The following is an 18,353-nucleotide window of genomic DNA, read 5'->3' as shown; positions in this document are numbered from 1 at the left end:
ACTTCTTGTATCCTATCAGTGAACCAGTTGGGTATCCATTGTGTGACATTTGGGCTTATGTCTAATTTATGTACAATGCCTAAGTGAGGTATTATGTCAAACACTTTGGCCAGGTCAAGGTAGGCAGTGTGCACTGTTTTTCCCTTGTCCATAGCTTTAGTGACCTTCTCATAGAAATTCATGAAGTTAAGTAGGCATGATCCAGCTTTGATAAAATTGAACTGGGAAGGTTCCAGGGGCTGTAGTCTTCTTATGTTATTGCTTATCAGATCCGTGATCATTTTTTTCATGGCCTTGCATAACAGACTAGTCAGACTAATGGGTCTGTAATTTTCTGGGTCTATGGCAAGCCCCCCCCCCCCCATGTGTAGACAGATTCTAGTAGACGTGATAGGTTATGTTTCATACTATTTAAGAGACATCCTGGGATATTATCAGGGCCCATCAAAGCAGTGATCATGGCCTTAGAGAAGGCACTGAGTAATAGTCGGTGGAGAAATGGTGGGTGATATTTTCTTGGGTGGGTGACTGGGGATGATAGGTGGGTAAAACTGTAGATAAATGTATTGGCCAACAGACTTGCTATATCCTCTGGCTCCATATAAGTGGTTCCATTCACCATTAGTTTGGCACATTGTTGGCTGACTACAACACACCCAAACTGAAGAAAGTCTCATGGTTGTCCTTAACTTGGGAGAATATTTTTATCTCATATTTGGCTTTGGTGAACTTGGATGGTCTCTCGAGTTGCTTGTTCAGAGTGATAAGGGATTTTAGGGAATAAGACAGACAAGCAGACAGACAGACAGAACAGGCATACAAACAAAGACACACACACACACACACACACACACACACACACACACACACACACACACACACACACACACATGATCAATTGTATCTAAAACATCTAAAAGCTTGGGAGGTCACTGCTCAAAACAATGACACTTAAAACATCACAGAGCACAATTTTTTTTTTTGCAGGATAGCAAGCATCTCTGTATGTCCTCCCATCCCCAAACACTATATATTTATGCTAACTCTGAGATAACACTGACTTGGATAATAGTGAGAAAAACGAAAAATATGTAATACTAAACTTTCTTGGAAAGTAATTTAGATTTGTTACAATTTTGGGTAAAATTGCATTGTTCCATTGTAGTTATTCATTTGTTCACTCTGTAAGTGCACTGAGACTAAAGAATATACATATCAACTGTCGAGATTTTTGTAGAATATCCAGATTTTCACCTCATTATTTTGGTCTGTTTCTCACAAAATGTGTGGTTTTCTGGCAAATGATTGAGGATTGAAGTTAGTACATAATGACAAACATTTTAGTTTATAAGTTTATATGAGTGATATTTACAAATTTTCCTGATTTCAGTCATTTGTCTTCCCATTATTATTGGTCCAGATTTCATGTGATTAGTGGTTGAGAGGTATGTTACTGTACCGTTACTACCATGCCTAGGTCACAGAAAGTAGATACATAGAGAAAAATGGAACAATGAATAGGACATTCAAGTGGTACATTTTAGTTACAAGTCAAAACAAAATGCAATTATATAAGAAAATAACCTATATACAATCCCACAATTTTTACAACATGGTTTTTACAATCTGGATAAACATAGTAAGAATGCAGATAAATGAAGCATTCATATTCTGGGCTTCTGTAAAAATATCTGCTGCAAAGTTTTAACTCAATTACCCTTCAGAGGGCAGAAGTGCAAGCAACAACTAAAGAAACAAGCATCACTTTATAAAATAGGAAAAACAACCACTTCATTCAGCATTTAATGCTTTTATGCACTGATACCATGTGAACTACATCAGAACTAAGATTAATGAGTACATTAAAATCAAATGTCTTAAAACGCCCAGTGACATCACTTCACTTATGTTTTTAGCTGATAAACACCTAAATAACACTTAATGTTAGCAGCATCATTAAATCCTGTTTTTATCAGCAGTTAGAAAAAGCTGTAATTTTAATTCTATAACATCCAGTAAATTATTGAAGTTACCACCCCTATAGTCAACAACAATGTGGTCTAAATCAGCAACCAAAAATCTGTTAAAATGTTTACATGTTAAACTATGCTAGGTGTATTGCTGCAATCCTTTTTCTTAATAGCATACACATATTTATGTAGCGACTACTAAAGCCTTCTCATAGCTTGACCTTCATAAAAACTATTACAGATAAAACATAATGCAACACAGACCACCTCTATGTTGTGACAAGTAAATAATGTTTTTCCTCAAAGTTAAAATCCAAATGTGGAAAATAAATGTTAGAACCAGTGAGAATAAATCTACACCATCTCCAGTCACTGCACAGGTAGATCCCTTTTAGCATAAATATACTTTCATTAACATTCAGATTGGAATTCCTTTGTAAAATATCTTAAATTTCGTCTCCTTGAAACAACACCAAGAAAAAAAATAAAAAAATAAAATTTAAATTAAATTTAGAATAAAATCAAGAGTAGAACTAATAATCACTGTAAAATCTCTATTTCATAAAATAATTTTATGATTTCTATAGCCCATGAATACACACACACACACACACACACACACACACACACACCAGCTGGACCTAGTACCCCGTATTATATATCAGTATTTTTTTATTATTCATGTCAAATAGTTAAATGTCAAATGCCAAAGACTGAAACTCATGAATTCAAAAGGCCTTCAAAGAGTTTGCTACCAGTAAATTTATAATCAAAAGACCTTTTTCCTACCCATCTATCCAAACAATATTTGAATTTTTGAATTGAGATGTCTCCTTCCTCGTATAGTAACTGTAAATAGAGTCTACCACCTTCACTGCCAAAATCCTGGCATGTGGAACAAAATTAAAAGTCTTACTTAAATCTGAAATAAATAAATAAATAAATAAAAACTTATGCCAAACCAGCATGCAGAAATCCACATGCATTTTGATAAAAACAACAAATAATAAAATAGTTGCACAAAACCATTCCTTAACAAGCCCATTTTGGTACATGTCCAATGAGAGATTTATATGTTCACCCATATACGCTGTTATACTTACATAACATTTCCTAAAATATAACTTAAACTAATAGGCCTAAAATTCCCTGTATCTGTTGAATGTCCACCATTAGTTACTGGAACCACTAGAGCATCCTTCCAAACATCAGAAACATAACCAGTTTTAAGGGAAAAGAAACATGGAGTGATGCTCTCAATTATATTAACTAAAAATAAGCATTCTTTTAATCTGGCCAGCCAATGAATTTTGTTTTTTTTTTTTTAATTTTACTTGCCTTCTCAACTTGACTTCAGTATAGGGCATACATCACTCAAGGCCAAATCATTCTCCACATCATGTTTTCCCTCAGAGCGAGAATAAATAATTTTATCTAAAAAAATCTTCACTAATATGCTTGTATCACTAATCAGGTACCTGTTAAGTATAGGATTTTCAAAAAGTCTGTCATAGTCTTCTATAAGACTTTAGGTGCCTAAAAATGCATTTTTATTATTAGGAATATGGCAAGCCAAAATCAGTTCATATTTACATCTACAGTTCAGATTTACATCTACAACCTCACAACTTTCCTAAACACATATTTAGCTTTATTTGTCCTTTCCCTTTTCACCCTACTATGAAATATTTATGCATCTTCTACAAGTATACGTTTCTCTTATATGTCTTATCAGTTTCCCTATTCCATGCCAATTTAATATTCACTTGACACAATGATTGCTTCCAATCCTAGGACTTTAACATCATGTTTATAAATGCACAATCGGTCCTATAAAAAAAAACCTTTCTTCCCACCCTATCTTCTTTAGATGGACTATATAAATTGTTTACAGAAATAACAGTTCACAATCAGGTGGTCAGACCCTCTTAGTTCACATTCAACAAAACAAATGTAATTGTCATGAGCATGCTTAAACCATACCACATATAAAATATTTTCGTTATAGGTTGGTTCAACTACCAATTGTGTGTACTCATATTCCAAACTTACAATAATTAAATTATATGTAGCACTTCTAGAATTACGTTGATATACCCATTTTACAGTAGGACAAGTAAGATCTCCATTTATATTACATCCATTCAAAAATAACTGCCATAAAATCAGTCAATTCTTCACAATTCTGATTTGTTGGCCTGTAAACCAGGCAAACCTTAACATTCATCCTGGCACCGTCACTACAATTTCATATGATTCACATTTATAAGTAATAGTCAAATTAAAGTTGTCAGTAACATATATTGACAAATCTTGCCCCCTCTTTTTCCCCTTCTATAATTATACTGACCTTTATCACATGTAAGACATAGTGGTCCACACATACCAGAAAACGAGGTTTCAGTCACAAGCATAATATTCAGATTAGGTGCTGTTGCTCTAGCATCCAAGCAGGCTATTTTTTAAGCACATTTATTGAATTATCACTTCATTATTTAAACTTCTACCATTACACACAAAATGTTGTAAGTTTTCTTTCCCTTTAACATTTAATTCATTGGTGGACTATCTTAAAAAAATCCAGATTTTTCCAAATGCTTTTAAATTTTTCAGCACTAAACTGTTGCCAGTATAACTTAAATGTAAAATGTAATTTAGGTCTTCCAAAATATGAAGCAATACTAATCATCTCTTCCCATAATGTAATACAACTCACTGAGGTGGAGAAACACCTTTTCCTAATATTATTAGTAAATTCCCTAGCAACTACTTAACACTACTTAACTACTTAACACTTAAATAACTTCACAGAAAACAATTAAACTCCTCCTTTTCGCTCAAATCAATAATTGACTGACTGTAACCATTAAACAAAATGGGATTTGTTTACCCAACATTTTTTAAGCCCTGTATTTATGATCTGTTCATCATATCTTCTTTCTTTATTGTGGAGATTATACAATGAATCCAGACATTCAAGATTTTACAGCCTGGTAAGGAAGAGAAGTAATATGATTTTTTTTTGTTTGGCAATATATTTCTTATGCCCTTAACCAAGGGACCACCAGTTGTTAAAATGTGCCTGTTGACTGGTTTCATGTTACTGTCTTCATCAATTTCCTTAACTAAATCTGTCATAGCGGTCCTTCCAAAGACCCTTCTTCTTCTTCTCCTCCTTTTTTTTTCACAACTTCAAAACCACAGAAATCTAAGCCTTTTTTAAACTATTTCCTTTAGGGACCTTATCAGAGATAACTGTTCTTTCAAGACCATCCAAATGTACTGCTTTTCACTTTCTTTTAATTTGCTGGGCACACAAACTGTTTCTTCCTATATCATTTTTGGTCACCCTTTACTTTTAACTCTCTGCCACCAACTTCCTCCAATGAGCCGGGTATCATACATTTCTCATCAATGTGCACAGTCTTGGTGGTTGCGCAACATAAATGTATATACTTTCTTGTAAACTGACATAAAAACAATTCTGTTTGTATGTCCTTATGTTTAGGTAGCCTCACATCATAAAATACATATCCATTTTGATTTTCAGGTTCTGCCTGAGTTCCAGTCTTCTTTAAAACAATTTTTTAAATATTTCTTAAAAATCCAACACACACACACATTTACTACAAATTATATTGTCCATCTTCCAACAGTCTCAGTGTTAGCCACTGACTACATTTAAACAAATATCCCCTATCCAACAAATCCATTAAACAATAGTTATTGATTTCCTCTATTATTCAATGTTAAGTTCCTAGTACCAGCGATTACACACATTGATGCAAAATGGAACAATGTGTTCATTCTTCTCATATCCACTTAAGCATAATGTCTTTTGCAAAACCAAATGTCCCTCTGACTGGTTACACCAAGCATACCAACACAGTTCCATGAAAACAAGAGAAAAAAAGTAAAAAGCTTAACAAATTACTCCAACCCTTATAATGACTCAAGATGAAAACACACACTCAAAGTTTCTCAGTCCTTAAAAAGACTTATGAGGAAAAATAACACTTCAGAGCAGCCTTTGCTATTATTTCACTCATGAACAAAGAAATGAAAAAAACAATGGACTTTCTATTCATTTAAACAAACATTAACTATTTTTGTTGTGGGTGACAAAATTAATTTTAACACGGAAAAGCATGCTTGCATAGCACATTCAGTATTTACCAAATTTCATCTTGGTTCTGCATGTAAGCAGTTGGGCAGTATCATATCTTAGAGGTAAGATTTCTGCCATGTAGCCCAAGAGTTTGGAGTTAAATACTGAATATCTGCACACTGTCTGAGTGGATTTTTGCATGTTATCCCTGTGTCTATGTGGGTTTTCCCTGAATATTATTAATGCCTTCTACTTCCCAAAAATGATGCCCATTAGTTGGCTGTCCTAAAACTGTTCATCTGTGTGTTGTATTTACTGCATGGCTGGAAAGGGTCTATTGACCAGGTCACTAAACTGGTTAGCAAATTAGATAGATAGATAGATAGATAGATAGATAGATAGATAGATAGATAGATAGATAGACAGATAGATAGATAATATGTGCATTTGGAGTTCTGTAAAGATGCACTGCATGACGGCTGATATAATTTCAAATATCTGTAAATATTCATTTATTAGGGCATATATTAGGGGCTAAATATCATCATCATCATTATCATCATCAATGTGATGGCTGTGGTGGAGATATCACTTGAAGCCTATAGTCAGTATGGGCCTATTATGCAGTGCTGCAGTTGGGGTGCAGCTCACTCTCACAGTCTGGTTTGTTATAGGTAAGTGTTTGTTTAGCCTGACAGGCAACCAGATATGGGTGCAGATATGGCTTGGCAGGACTAATGCGTATTCATGTGAAACATGTTGAAAAATGATTTTAAGGCTTGCTATTTTGTGTGTGGAATATAGATGAATAAATTGCTGTGATTATTATTGTTTATTGCCATTGGACATCTGAAGGGTACATAGTCAATAAAATGGCTACAGTTGATAGGAACGGGGAGGGGGGGGGACTCTATTGGATGAAAATGACTGACCTTAAAATTGTTTGCTGGAAAATTGTAATACATTATTGTGACCATTATATTTTATTGTATATGTCTAACATGTATGCAGTCAACAAAGTGGCTATAACTGCTGGGTGTAAGGACTGTTTGTAGATAAAAGTAACTGGCCCATTTATTGTCTTCTCAGTTTAAACCATCCTTAATTTGAATTTGCAGTATCAGTATGCAGTTGTGTGAATTTAGTGCAAATACTCCATTGAGACTACTGCATATTTCTGTGAAACAAGCATTAAATACATCACTGTGGCACTTGTCATTTTTTACCACAGTCTAGCACCTGATGTGTATGCAATCAATAATATGGGTATGGGTGCTGTCTGTAGATCAGAAAATGATGTACTATTTTATCAAGATCAAGTTAACTAGTCATTAATTGCTTTTTCAGGACTTGTGCACATTTGTATAAAACAAGTTGAAATATTTTACTGTAGCCATTTTACCACAATGAGACATCTGAGGTGTACTCTGGTAATAAAATAATTGTAGTTGTTGGGTATGGAATTCATCTGTGGATGGAAATGACTTAATCTTGCTTCTGTTTGATCATTGCTAAACAGTTACTGATTTGGTAAGGCAGGAACAGCATTATACAATTTATTTTATTTGTTGTAAAATGATCTTTGCTATGGCTTATGCTTGTATGTGTACTCCAAGATTGTGCAGTTGTGAGGGATAAGGAAAAATACTTTTATCCCCACTATTCAATGATCTTGATATTTCACACTGTAACTTTTCAGCATAACAAGAAATTGATGGATTGCAATGTTAGTTCCTTTTTTTTTCAGAAAGATCTCTTTCACCCAAACGAATGCGTCCCTTCTTATCATGGAGTACTATTCCACAAGTCATTCCATGTTACTTATATTACTAAATGAGTACACCAAGTGAATTCACAACAATTTTAGAAAATTAATGAGAAACTAGTGTTGCAGTAATATTTTAAAAGATTTCAAAGGATTGTACCCCCTCTTATATAGTTGATTACTGCAAAGAACTTTGAATGAGAATTGTTCCATGTTCTTGTATCTAATTTAATATGCATGTCAGGGAGTGAATCATCCTTCCTGAAGTTAGGTTATGATTCTTTTAAAATTATGTTTCACTATGTATAAAACATTCTAACTATTATTTCAAGTGTAAAAACAATAATACTGAGTATGGTATACATTTGATCTGGAGCTGTTGTAGGCTGTATGAAACATTATTTTTTTATATAACTTTTCTACCAACTCATACCTATCAAGCTTTTTCCCCAGGGGGTGGAGCCTAGATGGCCAACTGAGAGCAGTGAATTTTGAGAGCTCCATAAACTAGTATAATAATATAGCAAAATGTTATTATTTTCAAGTTTAAAATGTCAGCAATCTATAGATAAACTACTAAACTACATGAATATCAATTTTGGTGGAGATATACAACATTTTCCTGTCAAGTAACTTGGAGATATATTGAGTCACTGAATATGAACAACTCAAGGAATTCTCACCCAGATGCAGCTTTGAAAAAAGAACTGCAATTGATGACATCTACCTTACAGGAACTATCTTTGAAGATGGATGGCTTTAAACTTAGAAAACTTCAAATTAAATTCTGAAAAACAAACTGATACTCTTAAGGGAGTATTACAGCAATTCCAGACAAAAATAACAAATATAGAGACTTCTCTAAATGACATTGAAGGGATACTGAAAGAGGAAGAATTCCAAAAAAAATTCTGCTTAAACAGAATACATAGCTGCTTAACAAAATACTTAGACTTAGAAAACAGGGAAAGGAGAAACAATATAAGGATCTTTGGTCTGCTGAAAACACTGAAGGTGAAGACATTATTTCATTCTTAACCTGGATTCCTGAATTTTTAGACTTGAAAGAGGGACTTTCATTTGGAATTGAAAAGACGCATAGAGCACTGAGGAAACCTGCTTCTAACTCAACAAATACTCCACCCAGATCCATAGTTATACAATTTCTTTCATTTCTGGACAAGGAACTAATATTAAAAGCTGCTTGGAGAAAATCACCCTTAAAATACAATCAGAGCCTGATAAGGTTTGACAATGATTATTCTTCCAGAATACTAGAACAAAGGAAAAAAGTCTGGCCAATAATAAAACGGTTGAAACAAAACAACATTAAAGCACAGCTGGCCTTTCCAGCCAAGATAAAAATACTTTTTGCCAATGAGATGAGAACCTTTAATGAGTTTGAAGAAGTTACTATATTCATCAAAAACAACAACATAGTGTCTATCCCAGAAGAAATGGAAAAGAATAAAAGAAATAAATCCTTGGACTGATGCTAGAAAGAAGAAACAAAAACTGATTCCAAGATGGCTGTCCCCCCCAAAAAAAAATAACTCTTACAGCTACATCTCTCAAAGTATCAACTGATATGGTACATCACTTGTCATCTGGTTTTATTTTTTAAAAAAGGAGGGATTCTTAAACAACTGAGAAACAGTAATGATTTATTCAGAATTTTCAAAGAGTCCAATAAATCTTCACAAACAAAGGTAGGTCAAGATGGGTTACCATTTACATTATATATAAGCCAACAAAGCGACATAGACTACAAACATAGAAGTTTCTATTTCCTTACTTGAACTCAATGAATACCTTGTTCTGTTTTCATAGTTTTTACTTATAATAATTTAAGTAATTAATTATTCAACAAGGTACCATTCATCCGATTTCAGACTCAAAATGTAACAAATTAACATCATATATAATAGCAGTAACAGTAGAGTGTTTTGAAAAAAAAAAAGGAAAAAATGCTGTCATGGAGATTTTTCCCCAGTTGCTACATCAACTTGTTCATTCCACTCAGGGCAAGAGCCCTACAGGCCAAGTCATTCCTCTTATGGCAAACCTGTGATGCTGATGGTGGTGCCATCAGTGATGGACTTGGGGGTGGGGGTTATGTTTGGGCCTACTTTGTTTTGTGTTCATGATCAGCTGGCACTTCTGAAGTTAACTTTCAATGGGTGCTGTATGGAGCAGTCATTAACTTCTGTGAGTAACCAGAGACCACAGATGACCTATCCTCAGCATGATCTTCCTTTGGCCCACAAATGACTCTGCCCTTCCATATGACCCTGCACCCCCTTGAAGCAAACATCACTGAAAGTTTTTTATCTCCACCAAGGAACTGAAATAGAGCATGCATTTCTGGACAACCCCCTCCCCTTATATCCAGGGAGAGGTGAGCAGGCTCAGTCCCTTTATTCATCTCCCGCTCTGGTCAGCTGAAACTGTTAATCCGTTTTTGGTCATCTGGGTCATAGTCAGGGTTCTATCCCCCAATACCATGGACTTGTCTAGTAGAATTACAAGTATACTAATTATGCAGAATTTCCTATATATGTGCATCTGTGTTACCATATATTGATAGGCTGTGGCAGAGAATGAAACAGAACTCTTCCTGAGATGCTTTAATTGAGACCTACATAAATCCATTATTCTGTTTAGTAACTAAGTCTATAGATGCAAAACAGATGGCAAAAGATTTTGAATAGCACAGAAAAACAGAAGAAAATGTTATTGTTTGTTTCATTCAAACAGCTTTTTCACATTTCTAAGATTAGATTGCATTTTCATAATTTGACATACAGGGGACATAAATGTTTTGAGATACAATGTTTCAGTCTTCATAAAACTACTTTGATCTTAGTTGCTACACAAAAATGGGACATTCTGCAAGTCATGTTAGGGTCGTTCACATGTTTATTATTTTCCTCATACCTTGGACAGATTTTAAATGATGTGATTGCGTCACTTTTTACTGACCCCTGATCTATGCTGGTGCATTATATCAACATAGTTTCAGTCTGAAATGCTTTGACTTACCCGCAGGGTCTGCAGCTTCAGAGTGCTTTATTTATTTTATTTATATATTATTATTTATTTTTATTTTACATTTGTTAACCGGGCTAGTCTAGCTGGATACATATCCTTTTTCAGTAGAGGCCCGAGGAGAAAAGCTCCAACATAATGGTTAATACAAGTCAAAATTAGAAGTTAAAAAAATACAAGTTAAAAAAAGAGGGTACATGTTACAAATACAAGAAGAGAGAAAATTTTCATAGATGTTAAATAAGACAGCAGAACAATCAGCAGGTTATACACAGCAGAGATTTCTTATATACTAATAGTATATTGACTAATACAAGAAATAAACACGTTTACAATTTGGTTGATAGATTTTAAACATCTACATAGGGAAACAAGGACTAAGGAGATATGGGATTAGAAGGATTTGAGATATGTATTTAGTCAGGTTCAGGACATGGGCATAGCCATTGTGTCTTGAGATATTCTTTCAGGTTGTTTTTGAACTGATTGTGTGAGGATGTAATTCTAAGGTAGTTTGACAGGGAGTTCCACGGCTTGCCAATGGAGTTGGCAAAGAGGGCATCGCCACCTGAGTTCTTAGCTTTGATGGTTAGGATCTGAGTGCTGTTGGATGATCGAAGACTATTAAGGTTAGTGTATGGGGTCAGAATGCTAGACAGTGAGGGAGTTCTATCTGGTTCGTTGATTATTTTACAAGCTTCAGTGAGTTGGTTAAGTTTGAGAAGGTTGGGGAGTTCCAACCAGCCAAGTTTCCTCAGGTTAAGACAATGGTGAGTGCGATATGGGGAACCAGTTATAAATCTAGCAATGTGGTTGTAGGCAATAGAGAGCATGTTGAGTTCACGTTTATTGAGGAAAGAAAGGACTGGGGAGGCATAGAGGAGGGTGGAGAGGAGATGTGTGCGGGCAATAGTTAATTTGGCAGTAGGAGTTAGATAGTTTTTTATTCTGTACATGGATCCAAGTTTTTTGTTAACAGATTTTACAGTTTGCGTAATGTGTATATCAAATTTGAGCTTATGATCAATAGTTACACCTAGTAATTTGGTACTGGTGACAGGGGTTATGATAGTCCCGTTGTTGGATTTAACATGGAAGGTTGTATTGTTATTATTTGGGAGTTCTTTTCCTAGGGTTGAGAAGACGTTGGGAAAAAATAGTAGTAATTTGGTTTTAGTTGGATTGAGTAGGAGTTTTAGGTCGGTGAACCATTTTTCTACTAGAGAAAAACAGAGTTGAGTGGTGGTTTGGAGATTCAAGAGGGAGACATCTGAGCAGATCAAGGTGGAATCGTCTTTACATCGATTAGTTAGGTAATGGGAGAGATGCTCCCTGCATGGAGGGTATGGGGCATGCTATCCTCTTCACTTAAGGTTGTAGACTTGAACCTGTCAGTGGAGTGGTTAGTTTGATTGTTATTCTTTGGAATAGGATTCAGTAAGGTGTACCACATCTGTTCTGTATTTGTAAACAAATTAGGAAAGCACAAAATAAATTAGTCTGTTTGCCACTGTTTCTAGGTCTCTGGAAACATAGTTCTGCTGAGCATCTTGGATCCCCTCTCCTTTGAGTTTCAACAATAGATTACTACCGATTCAATAGCAAAACTATTCGCTTTTTTATTACTAAAACATTATAAATCCTGACAGGGGAGATGGAGATTTCTGTATGGGAATGCTTTGTCTGTCATTTTTGGAAGGTGTGGGTATAGAATTATGACAAAATGCTCTTAAGAGATATCAAACAAGATGACTAGAGCAGTTTGTGAAGAAATAATGGCCCTGTAATTAGCAGAATGATTAGAATAAAAGGAAGAACTTAACAGTGTATGAAAAACTGCAAACTGTACAGCATCAGCACTTCAGGCTGTTTCATTAATTCTAGCTGAGCTGACCCATCAACATTCTGCTGCCCTGTATAGCACTCGTCAATTAGGGTGCCATTCTACCTAATAGTAAGTTGATCTTGATGTGAATGGTTAGTGGGAGTCATTCAGTTTTAGTTATGCTTACCTAAGGGATAACTGAGTGGAGTGTTTCTAATCAATGCTGTAAATGCTTTGTGACTCACTTGGCTCTCAAAGGATTTTTTCTCTCTCCATGACTTTTGCATCAGCTCTCTGACTTTTACTAGTGACAGCAGTACCTCAAACAAATCTGACTGCTTTCTATTTCCTTGAGTTTATGCTCCCAAACAAGCAATCAATGTATAAATTAAACACTTAGGGCCAGATTCAATAAAACCTGCACTAAGTGTACACGATATGTATTCAAGAACATTCTTAACATATTTTTGTGCTTTCTAGTCACTCGGAAAGATTACACTAAGTGTACATGTAGTCTGCACTTTGTGGTAACCTTTATGAATCCCTGTCAGTATTTAAAGCTGCAAGAATATTAGTAGGAAAACTACAGTTAAGAGGAAGAAGGTGTGAGTTATGTCTCTGTCGTCTGCTCATTCTGAAAGGTGTACACTTAGTGTGCACTTCGTTATTGAATCCCGGAGTTAATCTTTGAAATGCAAGAGTAATGGTATATAATAATTAAAATAATTAAATAATCAATAATAATTAAAATAATTACAAAATGTAAATATTTAACCTGTCCATTGAAAATTTCATTCTTTCTCTGATTGTTTAATGAACTGCTGTATTACCTAGTGAGTTGTAAGCTCAGTATAAAACAACAGCCTTCAGATTTACCTCCTAGCCAGCCTAATTAAGGGAAATCATTAATATGCTATGGCACTCAGTCTAAAAATAAGCGCTGTATATTTTGCTTTCTTTGTTTTATTCTTTACATTTTTTTGACTTGGTTAATCCCAATAGGCATCATCTATTTTTGAGTAGACTGGTTAGAAGAAATTAACACCAGGAAATTCCCCTACTCTTTTTGACAATAGTCATGGGATCCTTTACATCTGTCTGTGCATCACTAATTCAAGTAGCACCTCATGAGAGCAGCACCCCTTATATTGCACTACAGAGCCAGTACTGCAAAACTAATCCAAGAAACTGGAAAGGGAAGAGAACCCACAGCTCTTTAATTTTCCTGGCATCAAATGCAAGTGTTCAGTTTGTCTATCCACTGGCAACTTGCATTTCCATTTGATACGAGGATAAAATGTGATGTGCTGCAAATGGGGTTCATAGCTAATTCAGTCTTGTAAAGTACTTAAAGCTATATAATTTTACCTTTTGAACTTTGAGGTGTGTAATAATTTACAGTTACAATTATTTTAGCTTGTAAGCATGTATGCCCATCTGATATCACCCTTAGTCATAACAGATTTTTTTAAATTTGTAAAGTTTATTTTTCCCTGAATGTTTACCTTTTTTGTCAACACTACCAATCTTAACTTATTTTTATTTTATTTATTTATTTTTTTTATTTTACATTTGTTAACTGGGGGTATCTGTTTGGACCAAAGGCCCTTTTTCAGCAGAGGCTGGGGTTGAAACGCTCCACACTGAAAGACAAGTTACAGATACATTTAGGTGTTTATACAACATCACAATACATAGAAAATTTAGGAATAACATATTTTATGGTGGTATTAATAAATGCAGAAATCAAACAACATTCGTTAATAGTAATAGTAGATAATAAATTCCATGGTATACAGTTATGGATTGAAACATAATACACTACTTTACATAGTATATTAGATTATTTTTACAATACTGATTAAAACCGCTTCCGTAGAGGTAGGTAAAGCTTTATTAGTAATACATGTCATTACATAAGTTTCATGGTAATCCATTTGTAACTGGTAAACCTTATGAATAATATATGTCATTACACAGCTGCATGGTAAAACATTTGTAACTGGTAAACCTTATGAGTAATATATGTCATTACACAGCTGCATGGTAAACCATTTGTAACTGGTAAACCTTATGAGTAATATATGTCATTACACAGTTGCATGGTAAACCATTTGTAACTGGTAAACCTTATGAGTAATATATGTCATTACACAGCTGCATGGTAAACCATTTGTAACTGGTAAACCTTATGAGTAATATATGTCATTACACAGTTGCGTGGTAAACCATTTGTAACTGGTAAACCTTATGAGTAATATATGTCATTACACAGTTGCATGGTAAACCATTTGTAACTGGAATAGTGATAGTACTAGCTTATGTCTTGGTTTAATTTGTAGCAATAATTTAACTCGATTGGGTCAGTTTAGTTGAGTAATAGTGGTAATTTAGTAAGGTAAGATGGGCATAAGCAAAAAAGTAAGTGCTACTTTTCCAAATTGTACTTTTGTATGTTGTAAAGCTGCTAAAAGATAGCACTACACTGACTCAGACTTCCCTTGCAGCACCAGAGTGTGAGAACAACAATAAATAGGATATAAAATGGAGGGTGCCGGCTGCTAGTAGAGTGAGCTTTAATATGGGGGTTTTGCGAGAACCAAAGAGTTCTCCTAGTGTCTATAGCAGTAACTTCCTGCACTTACTAGATGCTAGTGAGGAATTTAGGTCTGTATTATCATACTGTATGGTCAGAAGAGTGAACAACAGATAATCAACCCCATGTAAGCGAAAGCTTGCAATGTTGAAATTGCAGAACAGCGATTGTTTTCCAATGGAAAACAATCGCTGTTCCAAAACAAAAAACAAACACCCCCCCCCCAGTAAAACAATACTTAACGTGGGGGGATTCACCCCCCCCACCCCCCACTTAAATATTCCAACTGATCGCACTACAGTGACAAAAAGGCAAAGTAGCAAAAGCGGCCAAACAAATTCTTTCCCAGGGAAAGAATTAGCTGAAACACTGCTTTGCTATTTTGCCTTTTCGCTCTTTACTGCTCGACAAAGATGCATTCGACAACCTGCGCCTGTGATGGCGTAATAGGGAACTAGGAGTTTAGTGGGAAACTCCGTTGCAGACTTCCTTGCGAGTGTGCACAGCCATGCTTTATTTTACATTAGTTATAACAGTTGCAGCAATGACCTTAAAATAGTGAAACAATAGAGAAAATACATATAGCATGTTGCATCTCAGTGACCACACAGGTTGAATCCCTGAACGGGTAATAGTTCAGTGGGATTTGCTGGGTGAGTGATTTCCCTCTTGATGTCAACTTCATAACTATTTCTTGATCCTCATTTTTTACTCCATATTTGGTGACTGAATTGAAGGTGAAACCTACGTTACCCACTAAAGTCCTTCTACTTTGGTAGAGAAAATGGAAACAGTGCCATACTGGTCCAGCTGTCTTAAAACAACTGAGCACAGAGATGATGTGCTATATTTCTTTGAACCTATGTAAGTTTCACAATATAGTTACTCAGTCTTTGTGACTAACTTAAGCCCACTATCGGGAGTTACTACATCAAATGTTGATCTGATGTTAATCTGAAGGCTTGAGTACCTGTACTTCAAGGAGGTCTAAGTTCAGGCAAAGTAATTTGTTTTTTGGGTTGAACCATATATGGGATACAGTGCCTAGTATTGTGGATATCAGGCTTTTTAAAACCTGAGTATTTGACAGAATAGCTAGGCTCTCCACATGTGCGTCATTGATTAAACCAAAAATGTTCAAAGCATGCTATGTCTATAGCTACCCGATTCTGAATGTAATTCTCTGATTCTCTTAATAAAGGCCTGTAAATAAGTAAAGGTGAATTGTGCATTTGAAAGATATTGAGCTGGAAAACTTGCAAGTCCTTAAATTATTTGCATACCTTCTAGAATGCCTCATCAATAGATCTTTCCACTTTTTTTCCCCAGATTCTGCTTTGTTTTTCCAGGGAATCTTCCTTTTTTTTTCTTTTTCTGTCCTGTGGTAGTATATGCATTTGTTGTGGGATTATTTTTGATACAACAGATGTTTACATTTTTGACTGAGTATTAGTTCGAGGTGTCCCTGATATACATCTGATAATGCAGTTCCTTATGTATCTTATTGCCATTACATGCATTGAAATGTAGTGTATGCTGACATGAGTGTGTGTAAATGTCCCTTAACAAATGTTTTGGAAAACTGTACATGCGTATGCCTTAACAGACCTACTTAACAATGACAAAGTAACACACATGTTGCATTCCCCAGAAAGTATTTTAGTCTGTTTTTTTTTTTTTTTATAGGACAACCACTGATGTGAACTATACAGAGCAGATTTGGTGGCTTGTGCTTTTTTTCCTCGTGTACACTGCTAGTTGTGAAATGCAATAAGAAATACAGTACAAGAACTAATATAGACCAGTAGTGACAGTGTGTGTGTGTGTGTGTGTGTGTGTGTGTGTGTGTGTGTGTGTGTGTGTTGGTGGACAATGTTTTATATACAAACAGGGTAATAGATTACTACTATAATTTTGAAGTTGTACTCTGGTTTCTTTTTACTTCATTTTGTATGTCATAATACAGGTGTGTGTGTGTGTGTGTGTGTGTGTGTATATGTATGCACATTTTTGTATGTGTGAGCGTGTGTGTGTATGAGTTTACACTACTGTGGGATCTGAAATTACTTGTTTTTTTTGGGATCTAGGTTTGGCATGGATCACATAAATGGCATGTCTGTTGCTAATCATGCCTGTTAGTATGTGATGTTAGCGTTGTGTGTCTGGTAACCCCATTGGCCCTAAACATACCACAAATCTTCTAGCTTTGTCTCGTTTAGTGCACAGATATTTTAACTCTTGGTGTGGTAGTCATACCATGGTACTCAGTGCATAGGATCACACACATAGTGAGCAGTATGGTTTGCGCCATACAAAGTTTAATTTTAAGTACAGTTGTCCATTTGTACTGTTCAAGGCTCTGTTCATGGTTATCCTTGTTGTTGCTGAAGTATGGCCATCCATGTGTACTGTTAAATGTTCCTTTCATGGTTGCCCTTATTATAGCTGTATTTGAATCATGGTTGTCTGTTTGTACTGTTAAATGCTCTTTTCATGGTTGCCCTTATTATAGCTGTATTTGAATCATGGTTGTCTGTTTGTACTGTTAAATGCTCTTTTCATGGTTGCCCTTATTATAGCTGTATTTGAATCATGGTTGTCTGTACTATTAAATGCTCTTTTCATGGTTGCCCTTATTATAGCTGTATTTGAATCATGGTTGTCTGTTTGTACTGTTAAATGCTCTTTTCATGGTTGCCCTTATTATAGCTGTATTTGAATCATGGTTGTCTGTTTGTACTGTTAAATGCTCTTTTCATGGTTGCCCTTATTATAGCAGTATTTGAATCATGGTTGTCTGTACTATTAAATGCTCTTTTCATGGTTGCCCTTATTATAGCTGTATTTGAATCATGGTTGTCTGTACTATTAAATGCTCTTTTCATGGTTACCCTTATTATAGCTGTATTTGAATCATGGTTGTCTGTTTGTACTGTTAAATGCTCTTTTCATGGTTGCCCTTATTATAGCTGTATTTGAATCATGGTTGTCGGTACTATTAAATGCTCTTTTCATGGTTGTCCTCATTATAGCTGTATTTG

General features: G+C 35.1%; 1 protein-coding gene across 1 annotated transcript in view; it reads left to right on the top strand.

Moving 5' to 3' along the window:
* Nucleotides 1-18,353, top strand: part of CHODL (chondrolectin) — a 704,778-nt gene that overhangs the window by 261,232 nt on the left and 425,193 nt on the right. The window lies entirely within an intron of this gene.

The sequence above is a fragment of the Protopterus annectens genome, chromosome 5.part0 (assembly GCF_019279795.1).
Source record: "Protopterus annectens isolate FY-2018-M chromosome 5.part0, PAN1.0, whole genome shotgun sequence".
NCBI lineage: Eukaryota > Metazoa > Chordata > Ceratodontiformes > Protopteridae > Protopterus > Protopterus annectens.
This window is presented reverse-complemented; position numbering and strand designations above follow the sequence as displayed.